This window comes from Vanacampus margaritifer, chromosome 17, assembly GCF_051991255.1.
Source record: "Vanacampus margaritifer isolate UIUO_Vmar chromosome 17, RoL_Vmar_1.0, whole genome shotgun sequence".
Lineage (NCBI taxonomy): Eukaryota > Metazoa > Chordata > Actinopteri > Syngnathiformes > Syngnathidae > Vanacampus > Vanacampus margaritifer.
This window is the reverse complement of record NC_135448.1, coordinates 11,748,797-11,773,133: the sequence shown is the minus strand read 5'-3', so window position 1 is coordinate 11,773,133 and position 24,337 is coordinate 11,748,797. Positions and strand designations below refer to the sequence as shown.

The window sequence follows — 24,337 nt, the reverse complement described above, 5'->3', positions numbered from 1 at the left end:
TGCTTATGAAGTAAATTGAAAGATAAATGATGTGAAAATTACACATTTTTAATTGTAGTTAAATGACAAATGAATAAAAAAAAACTTGAACTGCAATCTGTCTAAAGTGAAAGTGAATCATTTCAGAGAAATTATAATCCATTTCCTGATATGATAGTCAGTTGGTATACATATATGTCACTTCGCATAACGCCGATGGATATATTTGCAATGTACAATTGGAGGAGGGATTCGAACCCGCAACCTCCTGGTTTGGGCAATGATGATCAATTGTACGTCTGGAAGTGAGCGTGGGAAGTGGGACTTAGAAAAAGTTCAACGTCAGTCCCATTGAAAATTAATGGGGAAAAGTTGATATTTAACGTTAAATTATGCAAATACTGCAAGTAATGTGGAATCAGACGACAAATTTTTGAAGCAATTTTTGAAATTTGAACGGTGTAAATCGGAAGGATAATGTGGGAGTTGTTAAACGGCAAAAAGTGGGGAGGATAAAAATCACAATAACATAAGCATTCCCACAATGAAGTGGTGAAGTGATAATTACAATAAATACAGCATTTGGAATTATATATTTTTTTATTATATTTACCTTTCACGTCTCATATACGCGGTCACAGCACATGCCACTAATACCAACGTTTATAATGTTCGATTTTCAACAAAAGAAAAACAAATGAACCCGAAGAGTGTTTTGACCCTGTGAGAAATATTTGCTTTCTGCGGCAGAAAAAAGGTGGTTGTGGAAAGACAATCTCAAAGTCATTTCCACTCCACGACTTCTGTGTGTTTGTGCGAGGAAAAAGCAAAGACTGTTTACAACTACGTGTGGTCGGTGTGTGCGTGTGGTAATGTCTCCGTGTGTGATGGAGAGTGAAGCCCGCTGGAGGAAACTGAAAAAAACACTTCAACTACAAATTCACTTCTTGCTAGCTCGCTCGCTCGCTCGCTCTTTCGCTCTTCCTTTCTTTCCCCCTCCGCCGCCCCGCGCCAAAGAGTGCCTGAGAGGCTGCGTCGCCGGATCAAGACCGTGTGTGTGTGCGTGTGTGTGTGGAATTAGTTTGTGACTACAGGTGCTTGAGCACGCCCTCCTGGTTTCACAGAGATGAAGCCGACCATCTCCTCGGCTTGCACACAAACCAAACACGATGCACTCGCGGGGGGGGGGGGGGGGGAAGATGAGTGCAGGGGAAAATTGTGAGCGCAAATCAAATTCGCAGGGAAGCGAGCCCGTCTCTCCTGAGCTTGATGTGTTTGTCGTTTTATTATATTTACTTGGACTTGCTTATTAATTGACTCCACAATCCTGGGGGCTTGTGAAATAAAGGGGGCGAATTACTACTAAATAAGTACGACGTACGGGAATCACATCTCGGTGCCGATATAAGCCATCGAAGTGAATAACTCACTTATATTATCTTTGCATGAAAAAAAATGATGAATGACTTATTTCGCGAGCACAATGAATACATATTTAATTCAGTCAAACGCATCACTTGCAAAATCCAAAGTATGGCCCGGGGGGCCATATGCGGCCCATCCGCAGTCTCCAACCGGCCTTCACAGTGACCATGAAGTCAAAGTCAAATGTAAAATATCATGCTTTTATTTTGAAAGTGTACGCAAATCTACAGTTTCATATACTGTACATATTGGTTATACATAACTGTCAACAATATTATTTATATATTTGGGAGTCGTGACGAGTAAGGGCTGAAGGGCTGCAAAATTAATGTTTTTTTTTTAAGTGCAAAAATTTGAATTTAGTTTCAAACTTGTATTTCCTAATTATTATTATTATTTTTTCTTTTTTTCTTTCTGGAGAATCTTTCTGTATTTCCTAATTATAACGACACACACAATATGTACACACGTAGCGATTTAAAATGATATAGACAAATTTGAGGTTAGCATGTTAGCTTGGCCAAGTTTGACAAGGTTCCCACACTTAGCTCGCTAAGTACGCCGTGCATTACCGCCATAGCTACGTTTTTGTTTTGATTCATATTTCTAGATCGGATTTGTTTTTTTATACAAATATTACTGTAACAATTACAACTACATTGTTGTCGGCAAGGTTATTTTAGTTCACGAAAACTAACGAAAAAAACTAAATAAAAAAAAAAAAATTAAAAACAAAAATGCTTTTTAAAAAACGAAAACTACATCTTATGCTTACAAAACTAACAAACTATTAATTGTGGCGAAAACGTCCTTTGTTTTAGTCTTTGATAATTAACTTAATGGATGTTGCCTTCAGGGGATGATCTTAAGTCTATTTATTTAACCGGAATAAGGACGTTTGAAAGTATGACACGCGGAAGTGACGTCATCTAGCAGCAGCCAATAGGAAAGCACCTTCAGATGACGTCGCTCCTCAGCAACAATTTTGCATGCTTGACTTTTGGCTCCAATGGCTCGCCTCGCCTGCTTTTTCATTTAACTCAGCCGAAATACAACGCTCGGTAAGTAATGAGTTACTTTTTTTTCCATTTTACCAAATATTGCGCACAAGTCATACACATAAAAAAATAATACTGAAACTAACTAAAACTAATAAAAACTAACAGAACCACCCTAAAAAACGAATTAAAACTAACTAAAAGACCCTGGTTGCTTCGATAATCACTGGACTAATCGAATCATAGCACCCGGTATCGTAATCAAATCACGAGGTGACGATAGTGTGTACATTATATCATCATCGATTGCGATTGTTTGGGCCCGACACCCGGATGTCACGGGGTACTGTGTGCTTGTTTGTCCCTGTGTGACTTTGACACCTTGTGTGTCCCCAGCTATTGTCTTGCTTCTCTCAGCTGAAGCCAATTAGCTTCGCTGCTCGGCTGCTTCGGCAAAACACAGACTCACACAATGATACGCTATTGCGATTTGCATTCAGCCGTTTTTGGTGAGGAGACAACATTTAAGAAGCCATCTCGAGGAAAAAGAGAGTTTGAGAGCGTGGCGAGGAAATGGCAGAGTGGCCTGTTGCTATGCTACGGCACGCAACACTTGTGCCTCGGCACGGCTGTGGCAATTAGTTCCATATCGCCTTCGAAAGGGGGGGGGGGGGGTACACTGGATAAAGATGACAAAAGTACAAAACTAGTGGCGAGTATGGAGTCCAAGTGAAACCAGTACGAATGAACCTTCTTTCAAATAGAAAAGCTGAACCACAATGAAGCAAATTGCTATTTTCAAATCGCAAAGGCAATTTTTTTTTTTGGGGGGGGGGGACAACCAATTGTTATTTAATTAATCATTTTAATTAACCCATTCACTCCTAGCCATTTTCACTGAAGCAACCCCCTTTGCCAAAATAAAGATTAGAGTCTTTTGTTTCATCAGGAGAAAAAAAAAAAATCATGTTTCTATCCGTTTCCGTTTTGCAGCAATTAGCATTAGAATATAGCTTCATTCTAGTTTCATCATTATTCACAAATCTGTTTAAAACAGTGGGGTAAAGAGCTTTTTTTTGCAACATGGCTCTGGTTGATCTCTTATACTCTGCTGCCACCTGCTGGCCTTATTTTGTAATAACTGCCATTGCTTTAACGACCTCTTCAGGTCAGAGGATGCATCAAAGCCTTCTGTATGCTCTAGCATTAAAAAAAAAACAAAAACAAAAAAAAACGTATTAATATGTTTTTGGGACAGTGGCGATATTTAAAATAGATTCGTTTTTAAACGTTTTTGGGAGAAAATGAGTTGAGAAGTGCAGTCCATGTTGACATATTGTTTCATGAAACATGAAAAATTGAAGTGAAGAAAAAGCCACAGTTGTTTTGGTAATATTGTATTGTTATAATCTGATTTACGTAATTAATTATAATTATATTTGCACCACGATTGCTTTGTTGAAATATGTCACGTTGTAGTTCATGCTTAAAAATACTGCGAGGCAAAGTGTTTAGCAAGTTACAACACTAAGTAGATAAAGAAATGCTTCCACGGTTCATTTGCCTTTGTTTACGCATAACCTATTAGACAAAATCCTAAGTATAATAAATCTGATAGTGTTTATTATAGCGTTAATTAATTGCTTGTTTGTTAAAAACACATGATAAAAAAAACAATCATTGAAATAATCATTGAAAAAAAAAAAAGAATAATAATAATTGTTTTTGATACGTTTGCCCAAAAGTGAATGGACTTATTTTCGAACCCTGCTTTGTCAGCCATCTTGTGCTAGATACTGTGAAAATCAATCACGTCCAACACTAAAATGTAACACCAATCAATGACATATTAGGGGGAAAAAAATGACTTTTTTATGAGGGGTATATCATGGAAAATTGACTTTTTCATTGTTTGTCTAGAAATAAATGGGACTCTGCCCTCCCTTGAAGTGCGAAATTTAACGACCAAGTAAACCTTTCACGAGTTGCCTATTTCTGAAAAAGTTTCTGAGCGATCTGTGCCGTGATGAATTTCGTAGAATTGCAACATTGCAATCCTACAGATCTGCACAGTAACTGACTGCCTTCATGAGTGAAAATGTTTTGCTTTTTAAAAATAATAGTGCTGTAAATATTAAACCTCGAACCCTCAATCTGTTTCTGGAAATGGAGTTCTAATCCTTGAGAGTCGGATCAGGGACGTGAAGGACTTACCGCTTTGCTGAGACGACAACTACGCAGCGTCCCTATCTTATTCATTTATCTATTATTTAGCTACTGCATACCAAACGGACGGGATCATCCGCGCTATCAGATGATTTATTTACATTACGCCGCGTCGCATGTCAACGAGTACACAAAAGCGACATAGGACAAAGGCTGTGTCAGCAAATAGAAGAATGCAACCGATCGTCTGATCTGGGCAGGTCACTTTCACGCGTGAGGCCGGACGTGACGGCTAAGCGAGCGGCGGATGCAAATCAGATAGCGTTGCTGAGTGAGCACATAACGAAGAGGTTCTGTTAATGGCAATAAAAAGGCAAATTAAGCAAAAAAGTAAATAAAAGTCAAAGTAGTGCACTCTTCGGAGGGATTCGTGCTTTGGCGATGGGTCCGCTTGCTTGTGCTACATGCTAGCAAAATGTTTATTTTTTGGGGTATTTTTGTCATTTGAAAAATGGACAGAAAGTTTGCGGATGTTGGAATTTATGTTGGCTTGCATACCGTTAAACTACTAATTAGTGCTACTTTTCTATAAGACATTTTAAGTCCTAATTATGAATTGAACAATTAATAATTGTGCTTTGTCGATGGGTCCGCTTGCTTGTGCTACATGATAGCAAAATGTTTATTTTTTGGGGTATTTTTGTCATTTGAAAAATGGACAGAAAGTTTGCGGATGTTGGAATTTATGTTGGCTTACATACCGTTAAACTACTAATTAGTGCTACTTTTCTATAAGACATTTTAAGTCCTAATTATGAATTGAACAATTAATAATTGTGCTTTGGCGATGGGTCCGCTTGCTTGTGCTACATGCTAATCCACATGCTAGCAAAATGTTTATTTTTTGGGGTATTTTTGTCATTTGAAAAATGGACAGAAAGTTTGCGAATGTTGGAATTTATGTGGGCTTACATACCGTTAAACTACTAATTAGTGCTACTTCTCTATAAGACATTTTAAGTCCTAATTATGAATTGAACAATTAATAATTGTGCTTTGTCAATGGGTCCGCTGCTTGTGCTTCATGCTAATCCACATGCTAGCAAAATGTTTATTTTTTGGGGTATTTTTGTCATTTGAAAAATGGACAGAAAGTTTGCGGATGTTGGAATTTATGTTGGCTTGCATACCGTTAAACTACTAATTAGTGCTACTTTTCTATAAGACATTTTAAGTCCTAATTATGAATTGAACAATTAATAATTGTGCTTTGGCGATGGGTCCGCTTGCTTGTGCTACATGCTAGCAAAATGTTTATTTTTTGGGGTATTTTTGTCATTTGAAAAATGGACAGAAAGTTTGCGGATGTTGGAATTTATGTTGGCTTACATACCGTTAAACTACTAATTAGTGCTACTTTTCTATAAGACATTTTAAGTCCTAATTATGAATTGAACAATTAATAATTGTGCTTTGGCGATGGGTCCGCTTGCTTGTGCTACATGCTAATCCACATGCTAGCAAAATGTTTATTTTTTGGGGTATTTTTGTCATTTGAAAAATGGACAGAAAGTTTGCGGATGTTGGAATTTATGTTGGCTTGCATACCGTTAAACTACTAATTAGTGCTACTTTTCTATAAGACATTTTAAGTCCTGATTATGAATTGAACAATTAATAATTGTGCTTTGGCGATGGGTCCGCTTGCTTGTGCTACATGCTAGCAAAATGTTTATTTTTTGGGGTATTTTTGTCATTTGAAAAATGGACAGAAAGTTTGCGGATGTTGGAATTTATGTTGGCTTGCATACCGTTAAACTACTAATTAGTGCTACTTTTCTATAAGACATTTTAAATCCTAATTATGAATTGAACACTTACTGTTACACGCGTTGAGCTGCTAGCCGCTACCAGCTGATCAGATGTTGGCTTCCACCACTGCCGATAGCAACTTGGAGCCGTCTCTGCATCCAGTTTTCCAACGTCCTTTTCTCTGCCGTCCTCTCCACGAGGAACCTCATTTGTCTGTTGGATATGAAAAGTGGAATCAAAAACAAAAAACACTTCATAGTCCCAAAAACGAATTATCCAATTCGGCCATTATGGTAAATGGAGTGCACTTTATCTACACAATTTCATAGGCCTATTCACATTATTATTTTTTTTTTAAAACATCGGAGCATACACTGACTTTTGTTTTACTGAAAATAAAATGTCGGCTTTAAAACAGCAGCGGATCAGGACCCAAATATCAAGGTCTTTCATGCCGATGATGTTCTATTTATGGGCAGGTGGATACCCCTGTGAAAGCCCACAAGCGGCGGTGTCAACAATGTTTGCTAATGAATGGCGGCGGGTAAACAACATTATTTCGCATGAAGGCGCACTGGGAAGTCAATGTGAGGCCTCACTTCTTATAATAATCAGCTTTCAATTACAGAGGAGACGGTGGGCCGCTGCACATATGTCCACGCGTTATTGCATCAGTGGGAAATGTATTTACTCTTCGTCTGCATTTAGAAGCATTATGATGATATTTTAGCACCTGAAAGAAGTCACATCTGTGAAACTTAGTCCATACAAAATTTCTGAAATAATGTGATGCAGCCATTTGGTTGATTGAGACATTTTTTTCCCCAGGACTTTACAATTAAAGAGTTCAGTTTGTATTTAATGACATGTCTGCTCATATATTCCCAATAGTGAACAGAAACACTATAGAATTTCATTTGGTCTAATAGTAAAGAAATTAAAACGTAATTATTATTTTTATTTTTTTTTAAGTAGACTAAATAAATAGTATACTTTACTGCAACACTGTGATAAAATGTTACCTCAGTTAAAATCACGCTCAGGACTCAAAAGCCAAGCCTTTGACAGAAAAATACGATTTTTAATGTGTCTTAATATTTAAAATAAAATAAAAAATCACATGCATATGTGCATCACACGTCAAATATGACTTACCTCACAGTAAGTCGAACAACAACGTAGCAAACAGAGCGGGTGTTTTGTGGATTGTACGTGATCAATTTTGCCACTAAAAGTATTGTGGAGAAAGAAACTATACCACATTCAAACATTTTAAACACAAACTGTCAATACAGACAAATAAAAAGGTGGGCAGAAAAACTCAAAGCGTCGTCTGTTTTGTTTACCATTTAGAAGCAGGTGCCTGATAACCGCAATCTACAACCGGAAGTAAAGTTAAGAAATGCGTTGCAGCGAAAAAGATGTCAAAGTAAAACAGGAAACCTAGAAATTTATTTTAAACATTTTCTATAAGAGGTGATATTTAAAAAAATAGGCAATAAGACAACAGCTAAATAAAGATGATGGATGTCTTGTTTTTAGACCTGTGTGAAGCTTTTGGTATGACTTTTAAAAAAAAAAAAAAAAAAAAAGAGTCTGCAGGAAAAGGTTCAAACATGGTACATAGTGCCGTTTGAAAAGTGAGGTTAGACTTAATTACTTTTCTGCATTGATTTTTTTTTTCTTTCATTGACTTGCACACTAAGCTACACATCACTTCCTCTCACTTTATAGTAGTGGATCTGTGGAACTATTAATATTATATATATTATATTAATATAAATGATCAATAATACATGAATGTAAAGTTCATAAAATTGGTCATAGGTGTGAATGTGAATGCTATTTTTCTCTGTTTGCCTTTAGCACATATATGAAAAGAAAATATAGTAATAGTCATATTTGAAGCTCCCATCCAACTATCTTGTGCAAAAACCTCCTTATAGTATTAGCAACTATGTAACTTTATATCTGGTGTCAACAACATGCAAGGAACCTTTGTGCGACCCTTTTTAGGTGCAGCCAATCACTGCCAGTTAGCTTACACTCCCTCTATTGATTTCTCCATGAAATAAATGCTAATGGATTATTTTAGAACGAGCATGCTGAGAGATTAGTTTTGCTCAAAGGAATCCTTTGGATTCTATGAAATTAGAGAGAAAAAAAGTAATATATGCGGTGCATACAGGACAGAGTTGAGACAAAGTGGTGGAGGGAAATGGACATTTAATAATGTATGCATGTGGGTGGGTGGGGTGGGGGTAAAAAAAGGGGGGAAATCCATGAGTAAGTGAGAGCGAGAGAGTGATTGTGTGTATGCAAGAGAGATATTCTGTGACCTTCTGCCTCGCAAAGCCCCATCTGACTAAGAAATGAGCTGGGATGGAGTGATGTGGCAAAGGAGAGAGGAGACTTTTAATGAGAAAGAAGCAGGAATGGAGGATCGAGCGGGAGCAATGGATTTTTTGACATGTACCCAAGTGACAACACTCAAGACTAATCTCCGGACAACAAAAGAAGTTGGACAGAAATATTATTTCGGTTGACTAGGCAGACTCAAAAAGTCCACTTTTTGACTGTAAATCTGAAAAAGTGCATGCAAAAAGTTGGTTTCATATAAATGGCTTTTAATGTTTTGCTTTACCATTTAAAGGATATTCGAGGCATCATCAAAATACCCCAAGGTTCAAATTTTTAAGCAACTCCGATTTTTAGAGTTGATGGAATTTATCTGGTTTGTTGTGACTTCATTCCCCAAATCCCAACCAAGGCTATTATAGTTAAAAGCTAACAAAAAAAACTAACTACAACTAAAATAGAAAATAAAATGTCATTATTGAAATAAGTTAGAAAACTATAACTAACTGGCCATAATTATAGAAAAAAAAATTGCTTTTTCAAACAATTAAATTCGAATTTTATTACATAATTCTAAGTGACATTTTGTTCACTTGCACTCAATATTTCATGTATTTAAAAAAACTAATACTAAAACTAAATTAAAACAAAGTACTTTTATTTAAAAAAATAAAAAATAAATTTAAAATTGACAAACCTGCTCCAAAAATGAAGTAAAACTGACTTTATTAAAAAATATAAAAATAAAAATTAACCATAATGAAATCCAAAACCCTGGACCATGCCCTCCTCCACTGTCTGTCATAATTTGATTATTCAGTTCTATGAAATATCAAACATTTTCCTCTTTTGCGAATTCTGATACCATTCTGTGGTTGGTGTTGCCCAAAAAAAAAAAATCCAAAGAAAAAGTAAAACACTTTAATCATTTCTATGATACTTGATGTCTATCCAGTCCAGGTAGCATTTTTGAAATGGTTACTAACTGACCCCGGATCAGCAAGAGCCACACACAGTAGCCCTAGACAAAACGTCAACAATATCAGATGATGTTTCACCCCTCCTTCGCCGCCCCTCTAATAGTACAGTGATAATAACGCAACAACGCAACATATTGAAAAAACATAGACATACACACATAGATAAAGGTCGACAATTTCCTGTTTTTTTTGTCGTGTACGCTGGATCCATGTCGCTGCGGCTTCTTCATGTGTGTCTGCCGCGGCGTGATCTTTCTATTCCTCTTCCAAACGGGCCGACCTTTCTCTAAAGGCCACACTGTGACACGGCCCACATGCACAATACTCTCACGGACGCCCCAAAGACACACACACACACACACACAATGTGGCCGGGGCCTCAAACACCGCAAGGGTGTCGAACGGGCTTCCAAAAATCCCTCTAACCTTTGTGGAGTTTTGCGGCCCATAAACAAGTCCACAATGGCAAACTGATGCTTTATTATCCCTATAAACGGGGCTAATAGAACAGCTCTTGCTTGGATGCAACTTGTGTTCTTTACAACAGCCGGACTGTCACAAAATATCATTTGACGGTGCCGGCATTTCACTCTGAATCATAAGACGTGATCGCAGAAGTGAAACCCGCACAGATGGAAACGGCAAACGAAAACGGCACATGGTAAATAAATAAAATCATTGTTTGCATCAATAAAACATGACAAAATGCATTGAGACACCGAGGATGTTATGTCATAACTGGTCACATTGAAACTGAAAAAGACTTTCAATTTAGGTTGTACATTCATTTGGAGCACCCGTAGCGTCTTTGCGGCACATTTGCATGTGGCTCTTGGCACGTCACGCTACATTTCAGGTCGTCTCCTCTCAAATCCCGCCAAACTCCTCTTGTCTCTTAATGATGGATTAGACTTCTCATGGTATGACCGCTCAGCCAGCCCTAATCCGCGCACGGTTGGAGCTGTGAAAGGCGGACCAAGGCCAGAAGTAGGCAGCGGCGGAGGAGGTGGGAGGAGGGCAGAGTTACACATATGTATCAAAAGCTGCAACGAGCGACCGAGGGGACGTTGCACCACGCATTTTTTTCACCGTAAATTGTCAAAAAGCAAAATGTAAATGTTTATGTTGTTACACAAGACTTTTTTAAAATATTGCTCTCAACAAATACTCCATATATTAAAATATAAATAAATAAAACTAATGCTAAAACTATGAATAAATAAATTAATATATATATTTTTTTGAAAAGCTAAACTAATATTAACCCTGGAGAACCCACGGGGTCAAATTTGGCCCCTATAAATTCTGCTACTCAAATAACAAAGACCTTTTTTTTTTTTTTTTTTACAAATTTAACTTCAAAAGTCCAGAGTGCCACTTCTGACCCCTGCATGGGGCCATCTAGTGGATGAATATTGCACTTACATGAGCCAGAGTGGTGGTGACAAGATGGCTGGCAACATGCTGTTTTGTTGAGCTGGAAATCAATCCAAACAAAACCATCTTTTCAGCAAACCATCAGATGGTAAAATTGTGGTTTTTTTGTTAATCTATTTCATATCATGTTGCAGAATGCCTAGGAGTATGTTTTATATATATATTTTGATAAATTAGCAACTCTGAGCTAGTTCAAAAAACAAGGGTTAAAATTGAAAAAACATATTTTGGTGTTCAGTGAACTTATAGCAGTCAGTTAATGTATAATTCATAATTTTCCAAAAAAGAAAAGGGTTCTTGGGTTCTCCAGGGTTAAGCATTTGACAAAATAAAAATCAACTACAAAGAAAAATAAACCTGTTCTAAAATGTGTTTTTGGGCCCATAAAAGTCGACTGATTAACAATAAACAGTGATTTCACAAGAGCCCTCATGATATTGATATATGAACGACGGCAGTAAAAACATGCAGAAGCCCTTTCAAAAATTCCACAAGGTGGATGCTTTGTTCCTGATTACTGTGACGGTCTAGACGATTAGAATTATGGTCTCATAAACGGGAGCCATAAAAAAAAAAAAAAAAAGTGCTTTATGAAGTTTAGTATTATGAAGTGGAGTTGATCCTTGACATTTCACAAAGGCTGATAACCTTTTATTATTTCCTCCACGCTTACATTTGGCTGGATTTTCTCCACAATTAGTTAGAGGCATATAAAAAAAAATCGTATTTTGCAAGGTCACTGTGACATTGCTGTCACACAACAGGATCATGATAGATCTATACATGAAAAACTCGCCTTACTTCATTTTATAATTTTTTTCTGCTCTGCTGAATAGTTGTACTAATAACTGTTTCAATTATACAAAATCAAACACATTTTACAAGATTTTAACACCCACAACAAGTTGTTTGATAACATGAATCATTTTAATTACACACTTTTGCATGTATATATTTATACAAGTATATATTTTTTATAATCACTGAAGAAAAGGGATGAATGGATGATGGATACTGAACATTTTGTATGTGTGTGAAATTTTTGTCCACCCTGTCATTTTGGGATAGCTGCCACTTTAAGTGATATTTTTAATCAAGGGAAGCCAAAAAAGTGTTTTGTTACATTGTTAATATTTACACTTATGTTTCTGAATGTTCATCATGTGTGTCGTTTGATGCCGTCATGCTGAACATGTCCACTCTGTCACAATGAAATATCAATTGATAAAAATTGAAAATAGCTGTTCAACAGTCCACACTCAGCTTGCTCACTGAATCATGTTGCTAAGTAAAAGTCCACCATGTGCTCATAAAATACTAGTTTTTGACAAAAAAAAATGTCCACCCTGTCGTTACGATTACCAACCGCCATTTTAAGAAGCACCAATGTAGATATTCACTGGAAGCTGAAACAGTGGCTGGTTGCGTAGTTCATATGTACACTTATGTTTTTCATGTGCGTACTTCGATGTCAAGCTTAACTTGTCCACTCCGTCACAGTGAAATATCAATTAATATAAATTGAACAAATTCGGTCACACTACACAGTCAGTCAGCTTGCCAGCTGAGTGTTGTGCTCATAAACTGTTAACTTTTGGCAAAAATGTCCACCCTGTCATCATGGAGTAACTGCCACTTTAATAAATACCAATATATGAAATTGGAGGCTGAAACAGTGGCGTGTTGCATAGTTGATATTTACACTTATGCTTCTCAATTTTCACCATTTGTGTTGTTTGATGTTGTCAAGGTTTACATGTCCACTCTGTCACAGTCAAATATCAATGAATATAAATGAGAAATATCTGTTAAGCAGTACACAGTCAGCTTGCTAACTGAATCAAGTTGTAAAGTGAAGATCTGCCATGTGCTCATCAAAAGCAAATTTTTGACAAAAATGTCCACCCTGTCAGCAAGTTGAATTGCTTTGCCGTTTGCCTGTCAGCTTTCGTACGAAGTTCATGAAAAAATCTGTACTTTTTGGTGAAACGGTTAAGTCTAAAAGGCACCTTCTTTTGATATTAACTTAGGCGATACCGGCACAGGACTTCACTCTCATACATTAAAAGGTATACCTCTATGTTCCGATTAGATTTCAAAGAGAACCGTCCTATCAGTATTAGCCATCAGAGGATTTCTACCGCAATTAAAAATCCATTTTTCACGACTCCTAATCATTTCAGGGAGTTTTATAATATCTCAAACACTCCGCACAGCTTTATCCAAATTGGGTTTTAATGAGTGGACTCCGCGCACTAATGCTCACAAAAGCCAAACCGCAGTCATCTTAATTAGTTTTGTTCATTGTTATAGGAGCACTGCACGGTGTTTATTTTATCAGCTTTAGATTGTTTCTGATATATTAGAATACATCAAGTCTAAAAAGTGCCCAAAATCAAATAAGGGCCTGGGAAGTATCTGAAGCTGGACAGATTCTACTGAGATGCTTGTCATCAGCTGTGAAATCATCTTTAATACTGCATAGGGTACAAAATGCACTTTTAATCCTTGACAAGGATGTGGCTGTTGAACTGGGTTTTCTGTTCTAATGTCTTATGTGGCTTTACTTACCAATATTTTTTTTTCCAGGCTCATACTGTGCCTCCCTTTAAAGTTTGAGCCTCGTTTCCCCCCTCCCTTATGTTCTTTCTTTCTTTTTCCTTTTCTGAATTTGAATCATCCGAGAGACTGTTTGCATGCTCCAATAGGTGCTGCTGTTTTGGTTAGCGACAGCATTTAGATGAGCTCAGTGGTTAACAACCGTGTCTACGAACAGAGAAATACACTAAGTACCTGTTGTTTTCCTGATGGGGAATGCGAGGCGGCTTTTTGCGGGGAGGCGTTTATTTGTCTTGAGCATTATTCCTTCTGACAGTACCCATGATCCCTTGCACTTTGAATTGAAGTTCCTGCACTGTGCTTCTCGTCTCAGACAACCATCTGTCAAAACTAATAAATTCTTTTGCGCCTGCCACCATCTCCAAGCGTGCTTGTTGCTGCCCGTCTTCTCTGTGTGTGTGTGCGTGTGTGTAGCTGACCACTTTTATTGCTAAGAGAGAAGAATGAATTGGCCCTGGGGGACAAATAAAGGTCTACAGCAGGCCCCGGTGTACCGAGGCAGACACAGGTGAAGCGATGGGAAGGCAATCTATTTTCCCGTGAGCACTGAGTGGTCTTTAACGCTTCGCGCCAAGCCGGCCGGTCGTCCTGGTAACAGAGCACAACCCAAAAGCAGCAGCCTAAAACCCGACACGACATATCACCAGATTATGAGTTTAATGACTACCGTTCAGCAAATCAGCGTGGGTGTGGGTGTGCAATCGAGTATGCTCACAACATCATTTTTGGGATCTCACCAAGCAAAAAAAAAAAAAAAGAACAGCAGCAGCCGCCGCCTCGCACACACCGCAGCGCTCTGAAATGAGATAACGATGCGTTAAATAAAAAATTTAAAAAATGACTTTTTGGGACTCACAGCCGTGTGCACAATAACTTCCCTGTAATTACACTGGTGTTTGTTTTTCATTTCTCACATCTTGTTCCATCGCGGCATCCCTACAGGTGGTTAAACACTAAAAGGACAAGAGACCTCCACCAAGGCTTAAAGATGTAAAAAGGGTTCTTTTTTGTATGTTTTCTGTTTGATACTAACAACTTATAATATTAGGAGTGTCAAAATTAGTGCGTTCATTTTGAGTTTATTTAAACACCACCATTTTTTTTAACGCGCAATTAATGACCGCCTCTTACTTGTAATGCCTTTCCTGGGGCAGTTCCAGTCACAACGCAGGAGACACGTCCATGTTGGAATTTAACAGTAATACATTTAATAATAATGCGTATATTTGTGGAGACTGGGGCCAAGTTGTATTTTACAATTTAAAAAATATACTTCATATTAAAGATTAGATCGCTCTTAATATTAAAAGAAAAATGCACTGAGCTGTCACCAACATTTTACAAATGCAATTATGCCATCTAGTGGCAGAAAAATGACCTCAACACAAATCAATGACTTTCTTTTTTAATTTTAAATTTAATTTTAATTTTAACTCATTTTTAGGATTTATCTTGAAACTACTCAATGACTAAAAGATGTAGTCATATTTCAATGTAACATTTTTTCCACTTTTATGTTAACAAGAGTATCGTATATTGAGAGCAGATGTAAAATGTGCGAACTCATTCAAACCCAACGTTTTTTTAATACCTTGTATTCACTCCCAAAAACTTGGAAATGTTTTTTTTTTATGCTAGAGCATACAGCTTTGCTACAGCTTCTGAAATAAATAGTAGTTATTACAAAAAACGGTCAGCTGATGGCAGCAGAGTATAAGAGATCAGCCAGTGCCATGTTGCGACAAGCTCTTTTTGCCATGGTTTTCATTGCTTGTGAATAATGATGAAACTTAGCTACATTCTAATTGCTGCAAAACGGAAACAGATATAAATATACTTTTTTTCTGATGAAAGAAGAGACTCTAATCTTTCTTTTGGTAGGTTCCATGTTTTTATAGCAAGAGAACACAACATTCTGTGGACCTTGCAAAATCAGTCAAAATCCAGTAAACCAGCTGGGAGCGAAGGGGGTTGCTTCAGTGAAAATGGCTGGAAGTGAATGAGTTGCTAATCATGAGTTAACTATAGAAGTCATGCGATTAATTATGATTACAAATGGTAATCGCCTGACACTCCTAAATAATATTATTATTATTATTTAGCGTGTAATACTGACTAATGACTGTTGGTATTGCAAGTGCGCACCCGCTACAGGTTGCTTCCTGACAGTAAAGGTAAAATCATGTCATCTCTTCAAATAACTCCGGCAGCAATTAGCTTGCAGGTCGTGACTGTCTGCGCTCCGGAACAGAATTAACAATCGCTGCAGCAACTCGCCGGCACAAGCCAGATAATAATGCTTTTGATCACTCAAAGCCCCACTACTAAAACCCTCAAATTAAAAGCTTTAACCTGATAATTAGCACCATGTAGCCCCGCTAAGCTCCCCTCGCATGCCTTGTCAGTTCAACTTTGGAACAAAGGAGGACTTCCGCAGGACAAACAATCACGCAAGCGCGCACTTTGTTGCTTATTGGATGCACACGAGCTTTGACAAAGTCGTCTAACTGGCTCTGCTGAGATGCGACGTCCTCGCGGGGATTTAAGCAGCTTAAGCGCTTGTTCGGTGATTGATGTCCATATTAAGCCAGCCGCTTTGGAAAATAAAGTGCAACCCGTAAATGCCGACTTCAGCAATAGTGTGGTCAGTGTCTTTGATTTAGTGGGTTGTCTTTTTGTTCATTCATGTAGCTTCCGTGTTAAGTAAAACTCATTTTAGCCAATGAAAAGCAGGTTTAGATTTTTTTTTTCCCGAATGCCTGCTTTTAAAAAATGACAGCTACACACCTGTGTGACGTGTAATATCAAAATTGATCCACTGACATTGAATATCTTCATATAGTGGGGAAAAAAATACAATATATATATATATATTTTTTTTTTTTTAAAGCTATGGCGCTACGATGACCAGGAAGTACGGCGGCCGCATAAAGTTTTTGGTTGGAAGTCCCGCCCCTTCTGTGACATATGCTCCATTTGATAAACAAACACCACGCCCAAGGAAAAACAACCAATCACGGACAAGACGGGACTTGTGATGTTTCATTCATTTTGAGTACACAAATCGCAGGCACAACTCCGCCACCTGGGAAAAAAATATAACTTCAAACTGATTTTACACTCTAAAAACTGTTGGGTCAAAAATAACCCAACTCTTGGTCAAAAATCGACCAATTCTCTACTTGGGTCTATTTGACCCAACTTTGAGTCAAGAAATTGCTCTTTTAGTGTAAAACAACTCATAAATATTGGTGAGATACTTGGGTTATAAAATTTTGTATTTTTGTATAAATTAACCCAGAAAGTTGGGTCAAATTGACCCATAAAGTGGATCGGTCCATTTTTTTATGCATAATTGGGTTACTTTTGACCCAACTGTGTACATTAAGTAAAATAGTGGCACTCAGCAAAATCCCATGTCATTGCAAGCCACAAAATATATCCTATAGAGTTATTTATTTATTGCATACACCTCCTTTAAATTATCCAACACAAACCACCTTTATATGAGGCTTATCAATAATAGCTAGCATGCTAGCCTAAACGACACGCTAGCACAAACTCGTGACCACACACACGGGCAAACAAATACGATGGCACTTTCTAGCAAAATCAATACAGTGTCGTTAAAATCAAATCTTGGCATTTTTACACAATAATAAATGTTCGTAAATACGGAAAACTTCCACAAACATGTTTACTCGCCATATATTTAGAACACAAACTTGGGGAATTGCATTTTATGCTAGCTTTGTTGCGCACTGGACAACAGCTGTGTGTGTGTGTACTGTATGTGTGAGAGGTGATGCTGAAAACAGAGTCAGGTGTGGGTGTTCAAAAAAGATTCTGTTCTCAAGGACCAAATGTGTTTTCGCACAAAGCGCTGAGAAGGAACTTTTTTTAGACTAAATAGTATGTCCCATCTTAAGGTCAGCCTATACGAAGTCAACACCATCTGCTCTGCACAGGACACAAAACATTTCGACAAGGTTAATATAAAGAATTAAAATGTTAATAATGTGTAACAATGGTTAATAAAATAAAATGAAGTATTAAAAATGTTATAATATCTATCAATACGGAAAACTTCCACAAACATGTTTATTCGCCATATATTTAGAACACAAACTTGGGGAATTGCATTTTATGCTAGCTTTGTTGCGCACTGGACAACAGCTGTGTGTGTGTGCGTGTGTGTGTGTACTGTATGTGTGAGGTGATGCTGCAAAGATCTGGCCACAAACAAATATTGAAACAAGTTTGCCTTTCTTTCAAATATTTATCAATGTTGACTTTGCGGTATCGGGGTGGAATGAAGCATCGCACACACATGGAACTGACTCACACTCAAACCCTCAGATGCTTACACACACACACACACACACACACACACACACACACATACATGCCAACAATGTAATTTTGTTAGTTACGCACATGCAAAAGTAAAAGGTAATGTTAAGATTTTTTTGTTGAATGAAAAAAAAAAAAACATGAAACCATTTGACACAAAAACAATGATATTCATCTTATTTCAGCATGACTCAAAATAAGAGAGAGTCCTGAAGGAGACGCAGAAGATGCGAGTAGTGGGGGTGAGAAAATGCAGCGGAATTCGCACGCGAGGAGAGAGAAGATGACATGACACATACTGGGATGTCAGCGGCGTAATTGAAAGCTGCAGAGCCCAAAATGCGCAACAGAAGGAACGGGCGGATGGAAGAGGAGGCGCAAGGTCGTACGTGCCGGGCTGGCTGGTGTCATGTGTCAACGTGGAGGTGTCGGGGAGGGGAGGGGAGGGGGATACGAAGAGAGGAAATGTCACATGCAAATTTAACAATGTGATGAACCTTAATGAAAATATCCGCAAAGGGTGGGAAACGAGAATGGAATTTGAATGTTAAAAATATGCAATTATTGAAAACATTGAGGGATTTTATTTTTTTTTTTAAAGAAGTGAAAGGGAGGGAAAAAAACAATTAACCCTTTCAGTACTATTATCATAGCAGTCCGCCTGTTTTTAATGTTATTGTTGTTTTTGTAAGACATGCGTCAGCTCCTGTCTCTGCGTCGCTCTCCTCTATGACACAGCGCTTCCCCCTCCTCCACACATGAAAATCTGCTAGCTACCGTAACGTGTGTAGAACCGACGCAAAGCTCTGCTTCTCCGCTCTCAGAAACCGTTGGAATTGCGTTGCTAGCACAAATAGTTCCGGAGTTACGGTACTTCGAAGTTACTCCTCTCTATGACGCGAGACTTCCCCCTCCTCCACACATGAAAATCTGCTAGCTACCGTAACGTGTGTAGGACCGACGCAAAGCTCTGCTTCTCCGCTCTCAGAAACCGTTGGAATTGCGTCGCTAGCACAAATAATTCCGGAGTTACGGTACTTTGAAGTTACTCCTCTCTATGACGCGAGACTTTCCCCTCCTCCACACGCGACAATCTAGCTACCGTAATTAATGTGGTATCCACGTAAAGCTCCGCTTCTCTGCTTTCAGAAGCCATTGGAAATACATTGCTCGCGCTAGCGGTTCAGGAATTACGGTGATTTGAAAAACAACTGTTGTCCTGTCGTTGAGCTCAATTTAAGTTCCCAAATTTGGCTCTTAAGTGTCTACCAAACCACTAAATGCCAAATTTGTCTTGACAACAATATTTACATGCCAAATAAAACGTGATATGACTCAATATTTGTTTTGCAGGTGTACGTTTTGTGTGTCTACTGCTAGGGGCTGAAAACATGCTTTATATAAAAAGTAATAGTTTCATCATCTCCTCCTGCTTCTTTGTGTCTGCATCTACGATTAAGTCTTAGATACACCAAAAATAACGACTGGCACGGACGGAACTATAACTGTGCTCTCATCAACTCAATTTGTGTCAAATCACTTGCAAGTTGTTGCATGCACCAATTAAGGAGGTGATAATGTAGCTTTGGTTCACGGGGAGGACACGTTATTGGGGGGATGAAGAAGAATCCCGCTCAACCTCCGTTTTCGTCTTTTTCTCCGTTGCAACCCGCTGACCCTCGGCGCCTCTCGCCCCTCTTCATTAAATGTTAAACAACATACATTAGTAAAGATGGCTGAATGATCCGGAGCACGATGAAGACGCCGGATCACGACCGGCAGCGCAGAAAGTTTCACTTTCTTTTGATTTGCAAATTAAATGTCACTGTTATACATACTGAATGCTATTTAAATGGATTTTTATTAGTATTTGCCCAAATATTGCACTTTATAGCTTAATAAAAAGGACTTTATGGTAAAACGCTGTGAAACTGCTATAACTGAGGAAGTTTGTTGTTCATTAAAAAAAAAAATGATGCACACAACATTGTGGAACGACCAAATATCACAATTGGAACGCTGATTGTTATTAATGACACCATTGTCATATAACATAAAATAATCTGTAGCCTATTAAGCAGTGGGCCAAATTTACATTCACAATATTTTTTTGAAACGGCTGCTGTTGTGATTACGACGCTTTGGTACTGCTGTTTTGGCTAGCAACAGTGTTTTTTTTTTATTTTATTTTTTTACATTTTTCTCTTAGAAAAGTGTACTTTAAGTGTCTGGCGCGACATTGATGTCAAATGATTGCATTTCTATGAATGTATAATTAGTCAAATGAAACATTTACTTACGGATTGCAACAATATGACATTTTCAGGACTGTAAATTTCAAGACAAGAATTTCAAACTGAAGTCCAATTTTGCCACTTCTTGGGCAGTGCAGCTGGGATGGGGACTCCATTACACCAAAGCACATATATCTCGCCATTTGTCTTACACTTGTCGGTGGTGCAGATGAAATCCCTGCTTTCCTATTATCTCCACCGGCCCTTTTGTGTTGCAGCGCTCGTCGCTATGAAGAGAATTGTGTGGCGCGGCGCAAATGACTTCATCTACGCTCAAATAGGCCACATTTGCCCTGATAGTTTCCCCATCAGCCATTTCAGCTGCAAACCTCTGCTTGTTTGGATGCTTGTACTAACCCCAGCCCTGTATCAGAATTCCGTGTGTCTGCTTGTTTTCGTGCTTGCACTCTCTTCCTCATTCATCATACATCAGATCGAGCAAAGTGCGGATCATTACTTGCCTCTTTATTCTTTGTTGCCGTCATCATCCGACACTTTAGTCAGCATGAAATCAGAATTGTGCGGTGTGAATCCCATTTTAGCAACTCAAAAAATGACATTTGGAATCTTTAACTTGTTTTTCATCATGCCACTAGTCAGGAGAACCATGAGAGCCCCATGCTCCTGAAATGCTCACTCCAATTCCTATCTGGGTATACATTCTATTAAAAAAACTATTAAATTTGTAGTGGGTGAGATACAATGGATTCTCCCCCTTACAGTCCAAAAAAATAACTGCACTCTGCATTAAATTAGTGGTGGACCTAGACCAGATACCTGTGGAACGCCTGCTGTATATCAGCAACTTTTGCTAGAAAAAGTCATTTTAGGTCAAATAATAACCAAAACATTTTTCATAAATTTTTGGCAATTTTACGGACATAGGGTCATTTTCTGCCTCTCCCTTTTTTTAGACATTTTATGACAATTTTTTGACATTTTTTCTGCCTTTTTTTGCTATAAATTTTCTGACGTTTCTGGCAATTTTGTGGATATTTTATGGTCATTTGCGGGATTTCTTCTTTTGTTTTGGGACACTTTTTATTATTATTTATTATTATTATGCCAATTCCAAAGACATTTTATGGGGATTTTCTGTCTTTTTTTGTTGAGGAATATTTGTATATTTCGTTTAGGCTACTTTTTAAACCTAAAAAAAAACCTTTAAAATCATTCAATGTCAGAGGTGGGCATCGACGGCCGGAGTCCTGCAGGTTTTGCATGTTGCCCTTCTCCAACACAGCTCATCAGCAAGCTCTGCATAAGCCTGATAATGATCCTGTTGATTGGAATTGGGTTGTGTTGGAAGTGAGAAACCTCCAAAACCTGCAGGACTGTGGCCCTCGAGGACCGAGTGTGCCCACCTCTGTTCTATGCCATTATTGGCAATTCCAAAGATATTTGATGGCATATTTTCGACATTTTATGGTCACTTTTTGGAAATGTTTAGGTAATTTGTAAAACTAATATTTAATTATTTTCTTTTATCTAAATTATGAGTTCATTTGTAGAATATTTGATCTAAAAAATAAAAACATAAAAAATATATATTTATTTTCCACAATTTTTTTAAGAGATCAACCAGGGGGCCAAAGGAGAGGGACTAAAGAGCCACATGTGGCTCCAGAGCCGCAGGTTGCAGACCACTTCTATATACAAACACCTCACAGAAAAGAAAACATTTTTTATTTTGACCTATTTACTTCTATTCCTCCTCAAGTTTGAAGGCTATTCTTTTTTCCTCCATCCTCCCCCTTATGCAGAATTCTTTGAAAATGTGTACGCCAGGTCTAGGATAACTACAGTATGTGCAACGAGTCATCTTTCAATTATGATATGGAGAAGAGGAAGATTTATCAGGACACTTGCACTTACAATATTTCTTGTATATGCAGATGGTACATCAAACAATCTAGCTCGTTATTTCATAATCAGTCTGCATTGCAGATCACATGTCAATCAAAGCCTTACTAAAAGACAACCCTGTGGGCGCCCACACACACACACACACACACACACACTCAACACACTGTATATACGTACTGGGTGACCCGAGTGTGAACCACAGCTGATTGCAGTCATCTGTCTGTTAACTACATTTTCTATAGAAGAATGACATTGTGATTGATGGAGGGGGCAAGAAGAAGAAGAAAAAAAAAACGACAGGGTTGGAGCATAAGGGATGAAAAAGGAAAGTGGCGACACAGATCATCAGAAAAAGGGAGTCGCAGAGAGCTGATGAGAGAAGATGGAAGGAAAAAGATCATCATCACGCTTTTCAGGGACCGAGCAGGTGAGAACCCCTCTTGGCAATTAGACACAGAATGACCGGTGGCGGGAAAATAGCCCAATGAGGATCTCATTGGACGCCGACGGGAAGAGCAGATATCCAAGTATATCCAAACACACCTTGCTTGGCTCACCTTAATTAACCTTTGTGTGGTCACGAAGCTTCACGAGAGGGAACATCGAACTGCAAATAAGATACTGTACATGTATTCGCACCCAGGGCTATACATTGATCGCAACTGGATTTTTGACCTCCTACCAAGCCTTTTCATGAACCGACAAGACAACCAAAACAGCCCACTAAAAACATACAACCTTGACAACAATTACTACTTTCCTATCCGCCAATCTTGTGGCATTTTAGAGGATTATCAACCCAAAAATGTGATAATGTGATTTTTTGACAAACAGCTGTGGACGTGTTGCATGCAAATAAAACGCAAGTCGGTGCCCAGGAATTGACCGCACAGGTGTGATAATCGCCCTGAAAGCACAGGTGAGGACGCTAACTGCTTTTGACTGCCCCCCCCCCCCCCAACATGACAGAGGTGCTAATATGCTTTAATGAGCCCCAGGCACTCCAAATATTCACATTTTGGGTTAAGACAGAGGCGACCTGACTGACTAAATTGGCCCGCTTAGGGTCTCCGGATGACACTAATATGTTTTAATGAGTCGGCAACACAAAATGTGCTTGTTAAGATTTCGGAAGCGTACAGCACAGAACACCGTACCGGTTCGAACGTCCTCATCCGGACTGATTTGTTGGTACAAAAGATGAGGGATAAATTCTTAATATTGGAATTATTCCTGCTGAATCAGGACATCGTGTCAAATGATGGGAAAATCCCATCAGAGCAAGATGGAGGAGAGACCGCCATCTGATTTGCACCTTTAACATCTTAAAGTATGTCAACGATATTTTTTTTGTGCATCCTCAATAAACTTGTAATGAACTTCATCAATGCAACTAGAGCAGCCTCTCCGTGTCTTTCCATTTGGTTCCCATCCAATGCGTGAGGCACCAGACGCTGGCAACATCCGTATGCACGGATGATGAGCCGTTCCAATCATTCTGCATGTGCGGAATAATCATGGGAAGTTCAAACATGTTTCCTTTTGTGCCGCCGCGCTTTCATCTCGCTGTTTGATTCCCCCGACGATCGTTTGCATTTCATGCCCCCCCCCCCGCCCCCGAGAGACAGAAGCTCTTCGCGGCAAGTTTGTTTCTGAACGCCAACAAAACAACTCACAAACATTTCTAATGATAAACTTGGCTTTGGATGCTCCTTTCAAGCAGTAAAGTCGACAAATTCTGCAGTTTTACAATCTAAAATGGTTACTTGGTTGAGATTTGACTAAGAATGAACACGCTAGCCCCATAGGTAACTCTGAATTTGTGATATAAACAACTGGCATATTGATGCTGTTCCACTCCAGCCCTGTAGGTGGCAGCAAATGTGTGGGGGGATTATTGCTTAGAGGAAAGTGGCTTTCAAAACAAAATAAAAGGGACTGTTATGGGAAGAATGACAAGAAACTTGCCATTTTCAATACCATGACACCTTAAGACATCCATTTAAGTGCACCTGTAGGGGCTTCTGTTTTGGTTAGCTTTGGACACCTC

General features: G+C 38.4%; 1 protein-coding gene across 1 annotated transcript in view; it reads right to left on the bottom strand.

The window, feature by feature from the left end:
* csmd3b (CUB and Sushi multiple domains 3b) overlaps nucleotides 1-24,337 on the bottom strand; it is a 346,686-nt gene that overhangs the window by 310,254 nt on the left and 12,095 nt on the right. Inside the window, exon 3 of the mRNA XM_077547793.1 lies at nucleotides 6,450-6,593. The gene's annotated coding sequence lies outside the window, so the exon portion shown is untranslated. The remainder of the gene's footprint in view (nucleotides 1-6,449; nucleotides 6,594-24,337) is intronic.